This window comes from Triturus cristatus, chromosome 8 (assembly GCF_964204655.1).
Source record: "Triturus cristatus chromosome 8, aTriCri1.1, whole genome shotgun sequence".
NCBI lineage: Eukaryota > Metazoa > Chordata > Amphibia > Caudata > Salamandridae > Triturus > Triturus cristatus.
In genome coordinates this window covers 151,066,517-151,081,033 of record NC_140591.1, presented here as the reverse complement: position 1 = coordinate 151,081,033, position 14,517 = coordinate 151,066,517, and the positions used below count along the sequence as shown (strand labels likewise).

Below are 14,517 nucleotides of genomic sequence, written 5' to 3'. Positions count from 1 at the left end.
GGATCATCTCCTTCCTCTCCGGAAGGACTCAGAGAGTCCGCCTGCCCCCCTTCAGATCCACAGCCACGGAGATCATCTGCGGCGTACCTCAAGGATCCTCCCTCAGCCCCACTCTCTTCAACATCTACATGACCCCCCTGGCGAACATCGCACGCAAACACGGACTGGACCCTATATCATACGCCGACGACACCCAGCTCATCTTATCACTCACAAACAACCCCACCTCAGCTAGGACCAGACTTCATGAAGGAATGAAGGAAGTGGCGAACTGGATGACAGACAGCCGCCTGAAACTGAACGCCGACAAGATGGAGGTCCTCATCCTCGGCCCCACCCCCACCGCATGGGACGACTCCTGGTGGCCCCCCGCCCTAGGCAGCACTCCCCAACCCACCGACCACGCACGCAATCTCGGCTTCATCCTGGACTCATCCCTCACCATGACCAGACAGGTGAACTCGGTGACCTCAGCATGCTTCAACACCCTCCGCATGCTCCGCAAGATCTTCCGCTGGATCCCCACCGACACCAGAAAGACCGTCACCCACGCCCTCGTCACCAGTCGCTTGGACTACGGGAACACCTTAAACGCGGGCATCACCACCAAGCTGCTGAGGAAACTCCAACGGATCCAGAACGCTGCCGCAAGACTCATCCTGGACATCCCTCGCCACCACCACATCTCAGGACACCTGAAAAAAATCCATTGGCTCCCCGTCAACAAGAGGATCACCTTCCGACTCCTCACCCACACACACAAAGCCCTTCACAAAATCGGACCCAAACTCATCAACAACCGTGTCTCCTTCTACACTCCTCCGCGCACTCTACCATCCGCCGGACAGGCCCTGGCAGCCGTACCCCGCATCCGCAAAGCCACCGCCGGAGGAAGATCCTTCTCTTTCCTGGCAGCGAAGACCTTGAACTCTCTGCCCAGCCACCTTCGCGCCATACCTGAACACCTCTCCTTCAGAAGGCAGCTCAAGACCTGGCTCTTCGAGGACTGACCCCCCCCCCCCTCCCCAGCGCCTTGAGACCCTTTATGGGTGAGTAGCGCGCTTTATAAATGCGAATAATTGATTGATTGATTGATTGTGTTCTAAGCAAACATGGTAAACAAGCTTTTCAAAGTTGTCTACTAAAGAACTTGTTTACAAATGAAAACACACCAGCAGAAGTAATGTACAAGAAAATGAAAGAAAAAAAGCCTATAGTTTGCTTAACGCCTACAGTGGAAGAGTGTTATACATTTAATAGAGAGCTTATGAAATTGCAAAATCAAGAAATAGTTCACATTGAAGCTATTGATAAAATAGAGCATCAAGGAATAACAATTGTTCATTCAGAAAAACTACAGACTAAATTGGATTCTTTGGAAAAGTATGTATCAAAAACTGCTGGCTTAGTAAAAAATGTAGATGTATGTTTAAACTGTCGGGTAATTTTGAAGCGTAATCTGAATGTAGAAGAAGGTTTAGTGACTGGAGCAATGGGGAAAGTTGTTGATTTTTGTGAAATATCAAAATAGAAATGAAATTGAATTTTTGAAAGTTAAATTTGATCAGATTGCAGAGGTAAGACAGATTGCACGTTCTGCTGCACGATTCTTGCGTGTAAAAGACTTGTATGTTCGTAGAAAACAGTTTCCCTTCTGTTTAGCATATGCAATAACTATTCACAAACCACAAGGTTTAAGTGTGAATAATGTTTTGGTAAATGTTGGAAAAACTGTGTTTAAAGAGGGAATGGTATATGTTGCATTATCTCGAGTTAGAACGTTGTATGGTTTGTATTTAATTGATTTTGATGAGAACAAGGTTAGTGCTGATGTTAATTGTGTAAGAGAATATAATCGTTTGAGAAGGCTTTATGCTCCCCATTTAGGTGAATATCCTATTTATGAGAAACGTGTTGTGTGTTCAAAACGCAAATATGTTGAAGAGTTCACTATGGTTGAAAAGCAGAAAGAAAATCAACAGAAAAGAAAAGATGTAAAGAAGCAGAAAATACAAACAAGTGATGATGTTGTTGGATACCAATAAGAAAATGCTTCTGGTGTCAACTGCTATGGTAAAGTCATTCTAAATGTTATATTTTATGTTGAAGATGTTTGTGGTGAAATTATGGAAAGTCAGGAAAAAACTTTATGTTCTGCACTCTACACTTTATTTCAAGAATTGAGAACGGATAGAAGTAAGATTCATTCTGTTTCTGGTATGCGCCAACTGTTGGATACATGTACTGGATCTTTAACGTTCAGTGCTAATATACATCAAGATGCACAAGAATTTCTGATGGTTATGCTTGGAGTACTAGAAGATGAAGGAATTCAGATTGAGAGTTTATTTGAACTCAGTTACAAATGGGAACATAAATGTGAAGCGTGTTTATTATCTTCAAGGACTATAGTTGACAGAGAACGATTTTTATATTTAACAATACCTGACTGCAAATCTGTACAGTTGCTATTGTTTTCCATGCTGGAAGTACTACTACAAGTGGACATTATACAGTTTATTTAAAGTGTAATAATGGTTAGAGTCACTGTAATGATACACACTTGGAAATGAAACCGAGATTGTCTTATGAATTACCCAACAAAGATTTTAGATACACTATTCGGCTTTAGTGGGAAGGTGTATAGACCTTTAAGGAATTCATACTGGATGCTTTCAAAGCGACATTTTTGATACATTATCTGGCGTATTGGGAAAATGTGCAGAGAAACGACGCCAGATCTTTAAGGAATTCATACTGGATGCTTTCAAAGCGAGATTTTGGATATATTATCTGGTGCATTGGGAAAATGTGCAGAGAAATTAAATAAGATCTTGAAGGAATTCATACTCGATGCTTTCAAAGCGAAATTTTTGATACATTATCTGGCGTATTGGGTACATTTGCAGACAATCTACAAAGTAAAGGTAAGCTTTGAACATTTGAAGTACTATTGGATGTGTTATTTGTGTTGATTTTGTATTATATTTGAGAGAATTAGGATTTTGTTTTTTTTTAACAATTTAGTTCATTGTTTTTTTCCCCTGCTGTTTATGATGAAACTACACTGGCATCACTGTGAATAGTGAAGTTAAGTAGTAGCTGATTACAGCAAAAAAAGGGAGAAAAATTGTTATCTGAATGTTAAATTGTTTTGTATTACTTAAAAACTAATTGTAATTTGTGAAATGTATTACGATACATAGTACTTTTTGTAGTTTATTTTATGTAGTTGAAAAGTTAGAAAAAATAGTATTAATGACAAATACACAATAGTAGTTCGATATTTAAAGAACCTTTGAAATTCATTGAAAAAACCATAGGTTTCAGAGACGTTATACTTAGAAATTAGCATTTAAAAAACCTCCGAAATTCACTGAAAAAACCATAGGTTTTACAGACATTATAGTTAGGAATTAGCATTTAAAAAACCTTAGAAATTCACTGAAAAAAACCCTAGGTTTCAGGAACGTTATAGTTAGTTGGACATTTGACTCATATAAAACCAGAGAAATTCGCCTGTTATAGTTAGTTGAGCTAACTATAACTTGCACGCCCGCAATGCACTGCTGATGAAGTCACATATTACATCACTCATGGCATGGTTAAACATTAACTCATTTGTCATGGGTGTCCCCCATATGCATGAGGTCCCCCCAGTCAAAAATGTCATACAATATGCCAGTGCCAAAATTTTGACATTAGTGTCATTCATAGGCCATGTGTGACCCTAATTCCTAAAGTTACCTCTGCTATATCAAGGCCAGCATAGTGTCATGGTTGCCTCCCCCACCCCTTTGTCACAGTTGTCCTCCTTTATGCCAGGAATTACCTCCAGGGTGCCAATGCCAGACATGATTTTGCTAAGGATGTCCCTTGTGCCAAGTATGTTCTCCAGTATGCCAGCCACAGCATTTTTCTACGGGTGTACTTTGCTGAGAATACCCTCCAGTATCCACACAGCAGTATGTTGCCAGGTTTTTTCCCATATGCCAAGTATTACATCTAGTAACCTGGTACCAGTATTTGGTCACAAATGCCTACTAAGAGCTGCATCCGGTATGCAAGCACATGCATTTTGACACGGATGCATTAAAAGGCCAAGAATTCTATGGCACGACCAACCGCGGACTTGCAGAACACCACGTACTCTCTCATCCTCACATTCTTCACCCCCACTCACCTGCTGTCATTCATTATCACTCACTCACTCTAGCATCTTTGTTCAGTTTCACTTGCTCATCACCCATTCGCACTCAGTCATACTTTCACTCATTCTTACTCACTCTCACTCTGACTCATCTACTTGCATTCACTCATAGTCCCTCTGACTTTCACACTTACTTTTTCACCCCTTGCATTCACTCTTACTGTCACTCACTCACTCTGACTCACTCATCTCACTCATTGGCACTCATTCTCTACCTGTCCCTCTCACTCACTTTCACCCACAGACAGATATGCTCACACCTCCCCTTGTTCACATATGTCCATCTCTCTGCACTACAAGCACACTCTCCCCTGCAGTCACTCACACAACATGCACTTAAAAGCACTTTATTTTACTTACCTTGGCTGCCAGCGAAGGTCCTATGACAGCTCCAGGTGCTCAATTTTGTAATAGACTAAAAATGAACAACACTAATATTCACAATTAGTATAATGAAAATTAGCAGAAATCTAGGAAGTTGGAACCCCGGTGCTCACAGGGGTGAGCTGTCCCCTTGTTCTTGCAAGCCTCAATAAACCTTTAAAAAGTTGCTGGACCAGGGGTCTAATGACTTGAATTACCACTTGACCTAACTTTACAGCACTTGATCCATGAACTGGTCTCAGACTTTTTTTAAACAAATATTCGAAGACACAATGCCACCATAGTCTGCTATATTAATGGCAAAGAGCAAATGGCAATTGTTAAAAACTGAACTGGAAAATGCTACCTACTTGCCCATATATTAATGTCCTTAACAGTCAAAAACAAAATGACTGATTTCTCAAAGTGAGGTCTCTGTTTACATCTTACGTTTTACTTAATCTTGCATTTCCTAAGAGAAGGTGCTTTTTTCAAATGTGTTTCAGTAGTTTTGTTTTATTGGGACATGGCTTTCCTACAGTGCATACTTTGAGCTGAGCGGCCTCCAAGTGTCTAGGTGAGTTCAGGTTGTGGGTGGGTGTTCATGACTGGGCTCGAGTAAGAACTATGGAGTTGAGGCTGAAGGATGTGCAAGTTTCTCACAGTGCCATGTGGGTCCTAAAGGTGTTCAGATTACATGCTCATCCAATCATTGGCTGCTCTGCATCGACACAGAGCGATGATCACCTATGTGTCAATTGCAATAGAGATTCTCTGAGAAAGTGTGTGAAAGAGGTTCAGAGTTGGCAAAATATTGACATATTTACTTACCGGTAATTGCATTACTCTTTTTGCCCAGATTAATTCCTTTTGAGAGGTGTAGAGCCTCCTAGACACCCTCCCCAGAAACACACAAATCCTTATTTATGCCACTTTTCCCTTTATTAATTACTTGTGAGACAGATCAAGCAATGATACACCAGGACAACAAACATTCAATATTGCTGAACACAAGCACTTTTTATTAAGTTTTGAGAAATGGCTATTATTTCATAACCGAAAGCACTTTTGCTACAAAAGAATTCTGAAACTCTACATTTTGGAAGGACCTGTAATGTTTTCTGCATGTCGATGAACAGGCCCACGTTGTTGGGCCTCTGCTACCGAGGCATCTATGCCTCTTCGTGATGTTCCTTTGTCTCCTCTAGCCAATGGAACATTAGATTCCTTCTAGGCTAACACTATGAGTGTTCGACATCACCTGCTAAGAGTCTGAGTAGATGCTTTTAAACCTTTCCTCACTTCTGAATCCCGTAAAAATAATTTACCATTCCTAGATCTGACCCTTCATACTGAGGACAGCACGATTGGCACGACTCTCTTCCGAAAACCAACTGAGCGTAACACACTTCTGCCATACTCAAGCTACCATCCACGTGGCCTTCGTGATGGCCTTCCTTATGGTAAGTTCCTCTGCATGCAAAGGAATTGCAAGTGGAAGAAAGACAACTTTCGCGAAGCAGCCGTTCTGTCAAAAAAACTCACTAACAGGGGCTACCTACGGCATTTCCCGCGCCTGCAAACAAGCCCGGTACTTGCACCAAGCATAAAACGGGTTAACACATGCATCTTCTTTGTCTCTACATTCTGTCCATCAAGCAACAAGATCAGTAAGATCATTCAAAAGAATTGGACTGTCTTTGTCAGGGTCTGACACCCGTTTGTGCCTACCGTACATGTCGGTACGTAAGGATTAGCTGCCTGAACTACAATTCCCAGGAAGCCTTCAGAGGGAGGGGCCTCTTGGTATTTGAACACACTTTCACGTCAGTCTGCGTGCGTAATTCTAGTATTTGAGGACCGTTGCGTGGTATGGCTGCATGGTGTTTGTCTCCGTGAGGAAGTGCGGAACGGAGTGAGAGAAGCCGAGGAAGTAAGCGGACTCTGGCTGTGGCTCGCAGGAAGAGCCATTGCATTCGTTGTCCCGACTCGCGGTTTATTGATCAACCTACCCTGCCTCTGCGTGGAGACGATCTACAACAAGTGGTAAACAAGTGTGAGTGTAGATGGATTGCTCGCTGCAACTCGGTGCACCCGGGCCTTAACTCTCTGGATGAATGGAGTAGCACCATCCAGAATAGACTGACCTTTTGTAGAATGTACTCTACTCCTTGATATGACCTATGCCACTTTCACAACTATGACCTAGTTGTGTACAATAACCATACATTTACATTCTACTCCTTGATATTTCCTAGGACCTTCTCTTAGCTATGACCCAGTTGTGTATAATGTTTTTACAAAAGTATTGGATTGTACTTCTTCTTATACCATCCTTAGCTATTGCTGTGCTTAACTTATATGATTTGCTTTATTCCTCACACTTTTTAATTGTTGTTCCTAAATTCACTCTCATTTTGTCTGTTCATTAACTGTTTAACATCTCCATGTGTAACATAATCAGCACAAGCTACTATATGGCTGACCTAACACTCTGTGTAGAACTACAAATGTACCTGTTAGACAATTTATGTACTTTATCACGATGCCTCCCATCCGTTCCTTCTTTCACCCCTTCACCCCTTTTTCATCCCCGCGGGGCACTTACGGCCGCATCTTCCAGACTACGAGCCCTCCTGCTCTAGTCTTCGGATCTTACATGATCATGTGTAAACAAAAAATCCAATCAAGAAAATCTGATATAAAATCAACCAACCCCAAAGGTAAAGCTGCATAGGGAAAGTAGCAGATGTGTCTGAAAGTAGGTAAGGTTGAAGGTCTCTGATCTCTCCCGGGAAATCAAATGCGGGGGAGACAGTGCGGTCACTCAGGAGGACGAGCAACTCCGCAAAAAAGGGAAAGCAAGCTCGAAACACTAAGGTTGTCTCCCTTTCTTTGCTGCCTTATTTAATTTACTATTTCTTAAAAAACTGCCTTTCGAATGTGACCTGTTGAGACATTGTTGTTTGTTGTAACTATTGGGCCTGTAGCACGCGTTTTCCCACCCACGTAAGTAGCACTCTAACCATGGCGCATGCCTGCCATTATAGAGCCAGTATGTGCAGTTTAGACTGTCATTTCAGCCTGGCAAGATAAACCTTTTGCCAGGCCTAAACCTTCCATTTTTTAAACATATACCACCCCTAAGGTAGGCCCTGGGAAATCCAGAAGCTAGGGTGCAATGTATTTAAAAAATAGGATATGCACATTTAAGTTTTACATTCCCTTGGTAGTGAAAACTCCAAAATTCATTTTTCAAGACTGCAAGGTCTATCTCTCCCATAGGATAACATTGGGATTACCTTATTACATCTTTTAAGTATAATTCAGAATCGTGAAGAGATAGATTTTTCAAGTTTGGTGTCTCTGGACTCACAATTTAAAATCATGACTGATGGTGAAGTTGGATTTTAAATTGCAAGTCTAAAAATGGCACTTTTAAAAAATTCCAACAGCGTCTCTCCTAGCATGATGCCACATGCTAGGAGAGACGCTGCTGAAATTTTGTTCCCACCTCTTATATTGCGGAAACTCGTAGTCGAGTAATCCCGTCAAGGAAATACACTCTTTAATGTCTTAATACAAAGACAGAACAAAATCCTTTGCAGACTGGATTAATGCCAGAAGCCCTTCCAATCTAACTTTGAAATAAAAGAAACCGGGAAGTTTGTTAAACTTTGGTTCAGCAGTGTTAAGAACGGGATTCATATCCCGAGTAAAATATATACCCCGAAGAACATTTGGGAAACAAGAAAGGAGCCAAGCCCAAGCCTCATGAATATCGCAACAGAGATCCTACAATAAAAGGGTCCTTCCATAAATACCCCACTATGGCTGGCAAGGGATTCTACTGATGGCCAAAACTAATACCTATCAGATTACACCACCACATTACAATAAGAAGCCCTGATGAGAGCCCCTGGAGTTGACAAGGGTCTCGAAACGCGTCAGCATTTTTGAAGTAACGGCATGTTGAAGTGATATTGAGGGGCCATAGGGTGGCTATTTACAGTTTGAGGGATTTATAAAGCCATTTCAATCCCGACTGTTTTCATCAATGTTTCCAATGCTTTGGCATTCTCCTTCTATGAACAAAATGGAATAGTAATTTGAAGGAATTGTTTGTTTTCGAACTGTTTGTTTCTCGAAAGTGATTGGTGTATCACGGGTTTGTTTTGCTTTACATGCTGTAATGTTATGTGTGTACATATGTTGTTTGTACTTATATTGCCCATTTGTTTCTTGAATGGATAAGTGTTTATCTCAATGCAGACTTCGTTGAAAAAAGGAAAAGGTCATTCAAAATTGAAAAAAAAGCAATAGGTTAAATAAATAACCAGGTCAAGTTGGATTGAGTCCAGTGATCTCTGCTTGAATCATATAACAGTTAAAATTAGCAGGAGCCTGGTATATTTTTGTGTATCACTTATCTTGGCCCTGCCAGGCTCCTGTCTCTGGCCAAACCCCCTTTTTGTTTGCTACTTTTAGGAATTTGGCATTTTCTTACTTTAAACAATCTGTGCCTACTGCCTGTCTCTGAATACACATCTGAATTGGGAGAAAGCTGAGCTTTGTTCATTCCCTCTAGACAGTAACACACAACGGGAGCTTAGGGGTGACTGATGGGCCCTCTTCATCCTGATGGGCCATCCTTGGCAGGATGCGAAGAAGGAGCTGGACACAGCCTCTCACTTACATCTGAATAGGCTGTGTCCTGTCCCCACACAAAGGGCTGCATAACCCCTGTAGTGGGTTTGGAGCCAAGGCAGGAAGGAAGGACCTCTGTGCACCTCAAATACCTTTCTTTAAAGTCTTCCCCACTTCAAGAGCCCAGCTGGGTATAAGTACTGACACCATCACTTCAGTACACTTCTGGACCTGTGAAGACCCTGCCAGGAAGAACTTCTGTGCTGATGAAGGACTGCCAATCTGCCGGACTGCTGCTTTGTTGGAGTTTTTCTTTAAGCGCCATATTTGAATAGCAAAAGAAAAGGTTTATCACGCAAGCTCACTTGTTATAACAAGAGCCAAGTGAAGAGAGTCATACTTTAACGCTTTGTCTAAACTCATGACGATAATCCAAGGAAAGGTACGTGACAAGATTGAGTAAATATATTACTCGTACGTTGCCAGTTGTGGTCTGTTTTTCGGTGGGGCATCAGAACATGGCGGGCGGACTAGTTTGCATGTGTTTTTTTTATTTTCTCTCTCCGCTTTTCGTAAATGCCAAGTTTGACTTGTTTTAAAATAAACATTTCTCTTGTACCGAGTACTGATACAAACTGGACCGTAATGCTGATCGCGATTTGTTTTAACAATTATCTCCCTCGCATTGGGGACTGATATAAACTGGGATAATTACATTTGAGGATGCAATTAGCTATATGGTGCAAGTTAAATAACAGTGAAGCACCCAGATTGTGAAATTTGACGTTTGTTTTTTTCCATTGCCCATTTCTCACTATACTATAAGTGCAAATAGTTTTTGGAGATAATATATGCCTCTTTCTTTTATAAATACGGTTGAATTCATACAACAGCAGTATCACTGGGATAATGGTTAGTAACATATATATTAATTTTGTATAGGTTTATCATGATCTGGAGAAAGTGATTACAGAAATGGAAGGTGTATGATCCGTGGAGTTCAAAATTAGTGATGAATCGAGGGATACATACTACTCGGTTGTTTTTTTTATATATTCGACCGACCATGGATTAAACAATTGGACTCATCGATATCTATTAGGTGAAATAGAGTAGTTACAGGTAACTTTCCTTTCTGCATGTAGTTTCTGGTGGGGGTTTCTGTTTATATATCACATTAGACAATTGGTCCTTGGTGGTGGTTACAGTTTCGCTAGTCCGAATAACACGGAAATTGGTTGTTATAAGATGGTGTGTTGGTGGCAATGCATTTAATTTTATAAAATGCCAAATAAGAGGACTTTTATTGAAAACCATGATATTTAAATTGGTTTGATGCCAGTTTTAGTTGATGATTACAATGAAAATTAGTTAAATTGAGCTTATTGAAATTGTCCCCCCAAAAATTATGTTGTTTTTAATGGATTCTGATTGTATGTCTGTGTGTTGTTTGCAGCCTTGAGAAAGTCCGTTTGGACGAAACACATGTTGGCTGTTTTGTACATACACTTTGTTTATAAAAAGGAAAAAAATAAAGGAGTATGGAAAGAAAATCCTGAAGCAATTTCTGGACTCCAATTGATGTACGCAAAACAAACGGTGGAAGCCAGCTTCACTGGCTTAGAAATCATTTTGTGTGCCTCGGCAAGTGCGTGAGAGGCTCCAGATATATACCCCTATAGTCCTCCCACCTTTTCCAGATTTTGTAGTGGTTCTGGGGGCACCCTCTAGCTTCAAAGACCGGGAGCTCCAAACCCATGCAAAAATCAAGACCCTTCTTCCACACCTTAAGCGCCGGCGATGCTTCAGCTTTCCAAGCCTGGGCGATGTCTCTCTTAGCTAGTGTTAGGCCCAGAAATAGGAGATGGCGTTTGTATCTATTGCTGCCGATAATCTCCGTAATGTGTAGGATAGCCAACCTCGTGAGGAGGTAATAATCCTCCCCAGGAACTCAGACAGGCACGCAAATACGCCCTTTCAGAATTTGGTCAGCACTGGGCAGGTTCATACAGTATGTAGAAATGTACCCTCTATAGAGTTACAACGCAGACAATGTGGGGACACAATAAATCCAGCACACCATAGCCTGTGCCAAGTATAATAAGCTCTGTGTAAACATTTAAATTGAATAAGACGCAGGCGAGCTGCAATTGCTGCGCTGCTTGGAGATACCAACACCTCCACCCAGTGATCCTCCTCCAGGGGACCAAGATCATGCTGCCATGCCTCTCTAGTCTTGTGGAGTGTAGTGGGAGTCTTATTAATAAGTGTACAATATATTTTAGTAATTTTGTGATCCCCCAGGTTCACCATGAACACCTTCGCCTCTATAGGATTAAATTCAGGAATCTCCGTTGCATGAGATATAGAAGGAGTGAAGGCGTGACGGAAAAGGAGGTAGCAATAAAATTGTGTGCGTGGCATATCATACTCAGTTTGTATGTCTAGAAAAGATTTAAGGGTACATCCACGTACAACTGCCCCCACTGTATCTATACCAATTGCCTCCCAGCCCCGAAAACCAGGCAGGTGCATTAGGTTTGGTATCTGTCCATTATTCCACAGTGGAGACTCCTTAGTAAGTCTCCCCCACCAACCCATCTGATGAAGCGCCCTCCTCCAAAGTTTGAAAATTGTAGCCGTGGTGGGTGGTAACTCGCGAAGCAATGCCGCGGAATACAGAATCCTGTGGAGAGCATTGTCACCCATCAGCCAGCGCTTTACTGCATAGGCCGGATTGCCATACGTTACCATCTTTTAGCAATCTACATCAAACACACCCAACTAGTTTCACAAGCAATTCCAATACAAGGTACTTTTCACACCTAGCTAGCCTACTTTACACTACTTTTCAAATCACCACGTCTCCATCCAGTCAGCGCATTACAAAAAACAAGCATTTGCAATGCAACAGGTTTCGCATTTGCGAGAGTTTGAGCTATTGGCATTGTAAATGACAATGCCTTTTATTTATGTGTTTTGAGAACCTGCAAGTGGTGCCTTAACACTCTCTTTGTACTTATAGTTGTTAACTCTCGGAAACGCGAGACCTATTGCTTTGCAAATGCAGTAGGTCTCCCAATTGTCAGAGGTTGAGCTGTTTAAAATGGCAATGTTATCTAAATGCGTTTTTTGTATGTAGTGCACTGTTGATATTTGCATAGCGATATTGTGCTTCGTATAACCTCACGGCGCTGGAGAACCAGAAAATGGGAAATAGGTTATGAGGAATGGCACATGTTTTGTCAGTATCCATCGTGTCTAATGAAGTAAGCCCTGGATATAGATGCACTAGACGTCAAGAATTACGCATATGATATGTACTTAGATGCTCTAGACACCACATCCAAGTTCAATACAATGAGTATTCGCCTTATGTAATTAATTTGTGAAATAACACATGTAGAAATAAATTGACATTTAAAAAATATATTTTTTAGTTGACTTTTAAAATATAACCGAGTTTTATGTTTTTAGACCAGTATAAACTATAAATAACTAAAATAAAGCTTTAATTTTCCTCTATGTTTTAACAAACCAATTTGCGTTTTTCAACTAACAGACACAGTGGCATTCTTTCATTTAGTGGACGATCATGTCAAGGACGTGATTTAAATAAGTATTATTTTCCTGAAAACCATACCTTTATTTTTGTGATCTGTGCACAATAAGAGTCCTCCCCTCTGCCTTCGCCCACTCCCCATCATAAGTAGTTTTACAAATTACACGGTTGCTATTTTTTGGGCTGAAAGAAGTTATGCCACATCCAAGCTTTGCTGCTGGTAAACCGCAGGCCTTTATTTGCATTCCGTTAAAGGTTTATTGGCAGCTTATGTTTATTTTTTGACTGTCTGCTAGGTTGAAGGGTTTTGATTGGAAAACTGTGTTCGGGGCTTCCTTGTACCAGGCCTAGAAAGGGATAGGGAAGAACATCAGGGGCTGAATGTGATAGTAGGGATGAGGAGTTTTTGGGAATGGCAGAGGGGTGTGGGGGTAATGGAAGACATAGCGATTGGTTGCCTCATCTGGTGTCTCAGTGGACGAATGCTTCCACAACAGGGATTTGTGCTTGACCCCCATAGTCATATGTTGCAATTACAATGGGTCAACTAATCTTTCTTTATATAAGGAGAGAACGGTGAGTCAATAGTAGGAGTTGCCAGAGTGAATAAGTGGGATGTGGCGGGTGTGATAACAAAAGATGACAGAATGGAAGGAGGAATGGGAGGGTAGCTTAAGGGAGCTTGGAGGGACCAATAGCAGAGTAATAGCACTGTGGCTTTGGGGAAATGGTACAGGGGTAAGGGGGGACGACAGAGGTAAGACAGGAAAGCTAGCAGTTGCAGCTGTAGAGAGAATGATGAGGTGGTGAGTGAATAGATAATGTGAGATTCCAGACTGAATAAGGGGGTGACGCATTTAAAACTGGGCGATGGGTGAAAGTGATGGGGAGATGCCAGAGTGGATTTGTGATGATGAAAGAATGGACAAAGGTATATGTTCTGCAAGGGGCCAGTGAGAAGAAGACAAAGGAAGAGTGGCAGTGAAATCTGGCAAGAACGAGACTAGAGGAAACAGGTTAGGATGAAAAGTAAAACATGAGACCACGTAGGATAGAGCGAACGCTTGTGTGTAGTTTGTATTGGGCCCTGGCGCTACCCCTTCCCGTTCATTATCGGCACCACTGCAGCTCTCTTGCTGGCAGGGTATACCGGGAATACAGTATGCAAGAGAATAGTGCTGGCAGTGCTTCATTTTTAAAATAATAATAAGTGCAAGGACCGCGCAGACCCACCACTGAAAACCTGACCTTTGTTCTGCTGTCCGAATCCAGGACATAGTGTCAGATCCCCCAGATCCCAAAGAAAGACCTTTTCAAGCAATTCCCTCAAATAAATCGTCTGTAGAGAGCATAGAAGGTAGAGTGGGGATCTGGGATGAGGTGTGATAATCGAGAGTGAAAGGCTGAGAGCCATTGCAAAACAAATGAAGAGCACGTTGTTGGGTGTATTTTTTTTTAATTGTTAAAAAGAATTATCTTGAAATGACATTTTTTTATGTCTGAGTCTTGGTATGCTGAACTGTGGCTGAAGGCCAGCGCCGCTGCTGCAGGCTGACATGTTGAGAGGTAGAGTACTGGTACGGTACGGACCATGTGCAGTGCCAGGAAGTGAATCGGCAGCAGCGGAATGATGTGCAGTGCTAGGAAGTGGATTGGCAGTGCCTCTGCTGCTTTTTTTTTAGGTGGACCGCAAAAGATCCAGCGTCAAGCAGCAGCTGCCAAATGCATTCTAAGC

At 41.7% G+C, this 14,517-nt stretch overlaps 1 protein-coding gene across 2 annotated transcripts in view; it reads left to right on the top strand.

The window, feature by feature from the left end:
- The first annotated feature begins 6,492 nt into the window (after positions 1 to 6,492).
- The window catches only part of ACP6 (acid phosphatase 6, lysophosphatidic), a 107,537-nt gene continuing 99,512 nt past the window's right edge, over positions 6,493 to 14,517 (top strand). The window contains exon 1 of one of the 2 annotated variants that reach the window (XM_085621187.1): positions 6,493 to 6,629. The gene's annotated coding sequence lies outside the window, so the exon portion shown is untranslated. The remainder of the gene's footprint in view (positions 6,630 to 14,517) is intronic. The other variant, XM_085621188.1, reaches the window with a different exon arrangement.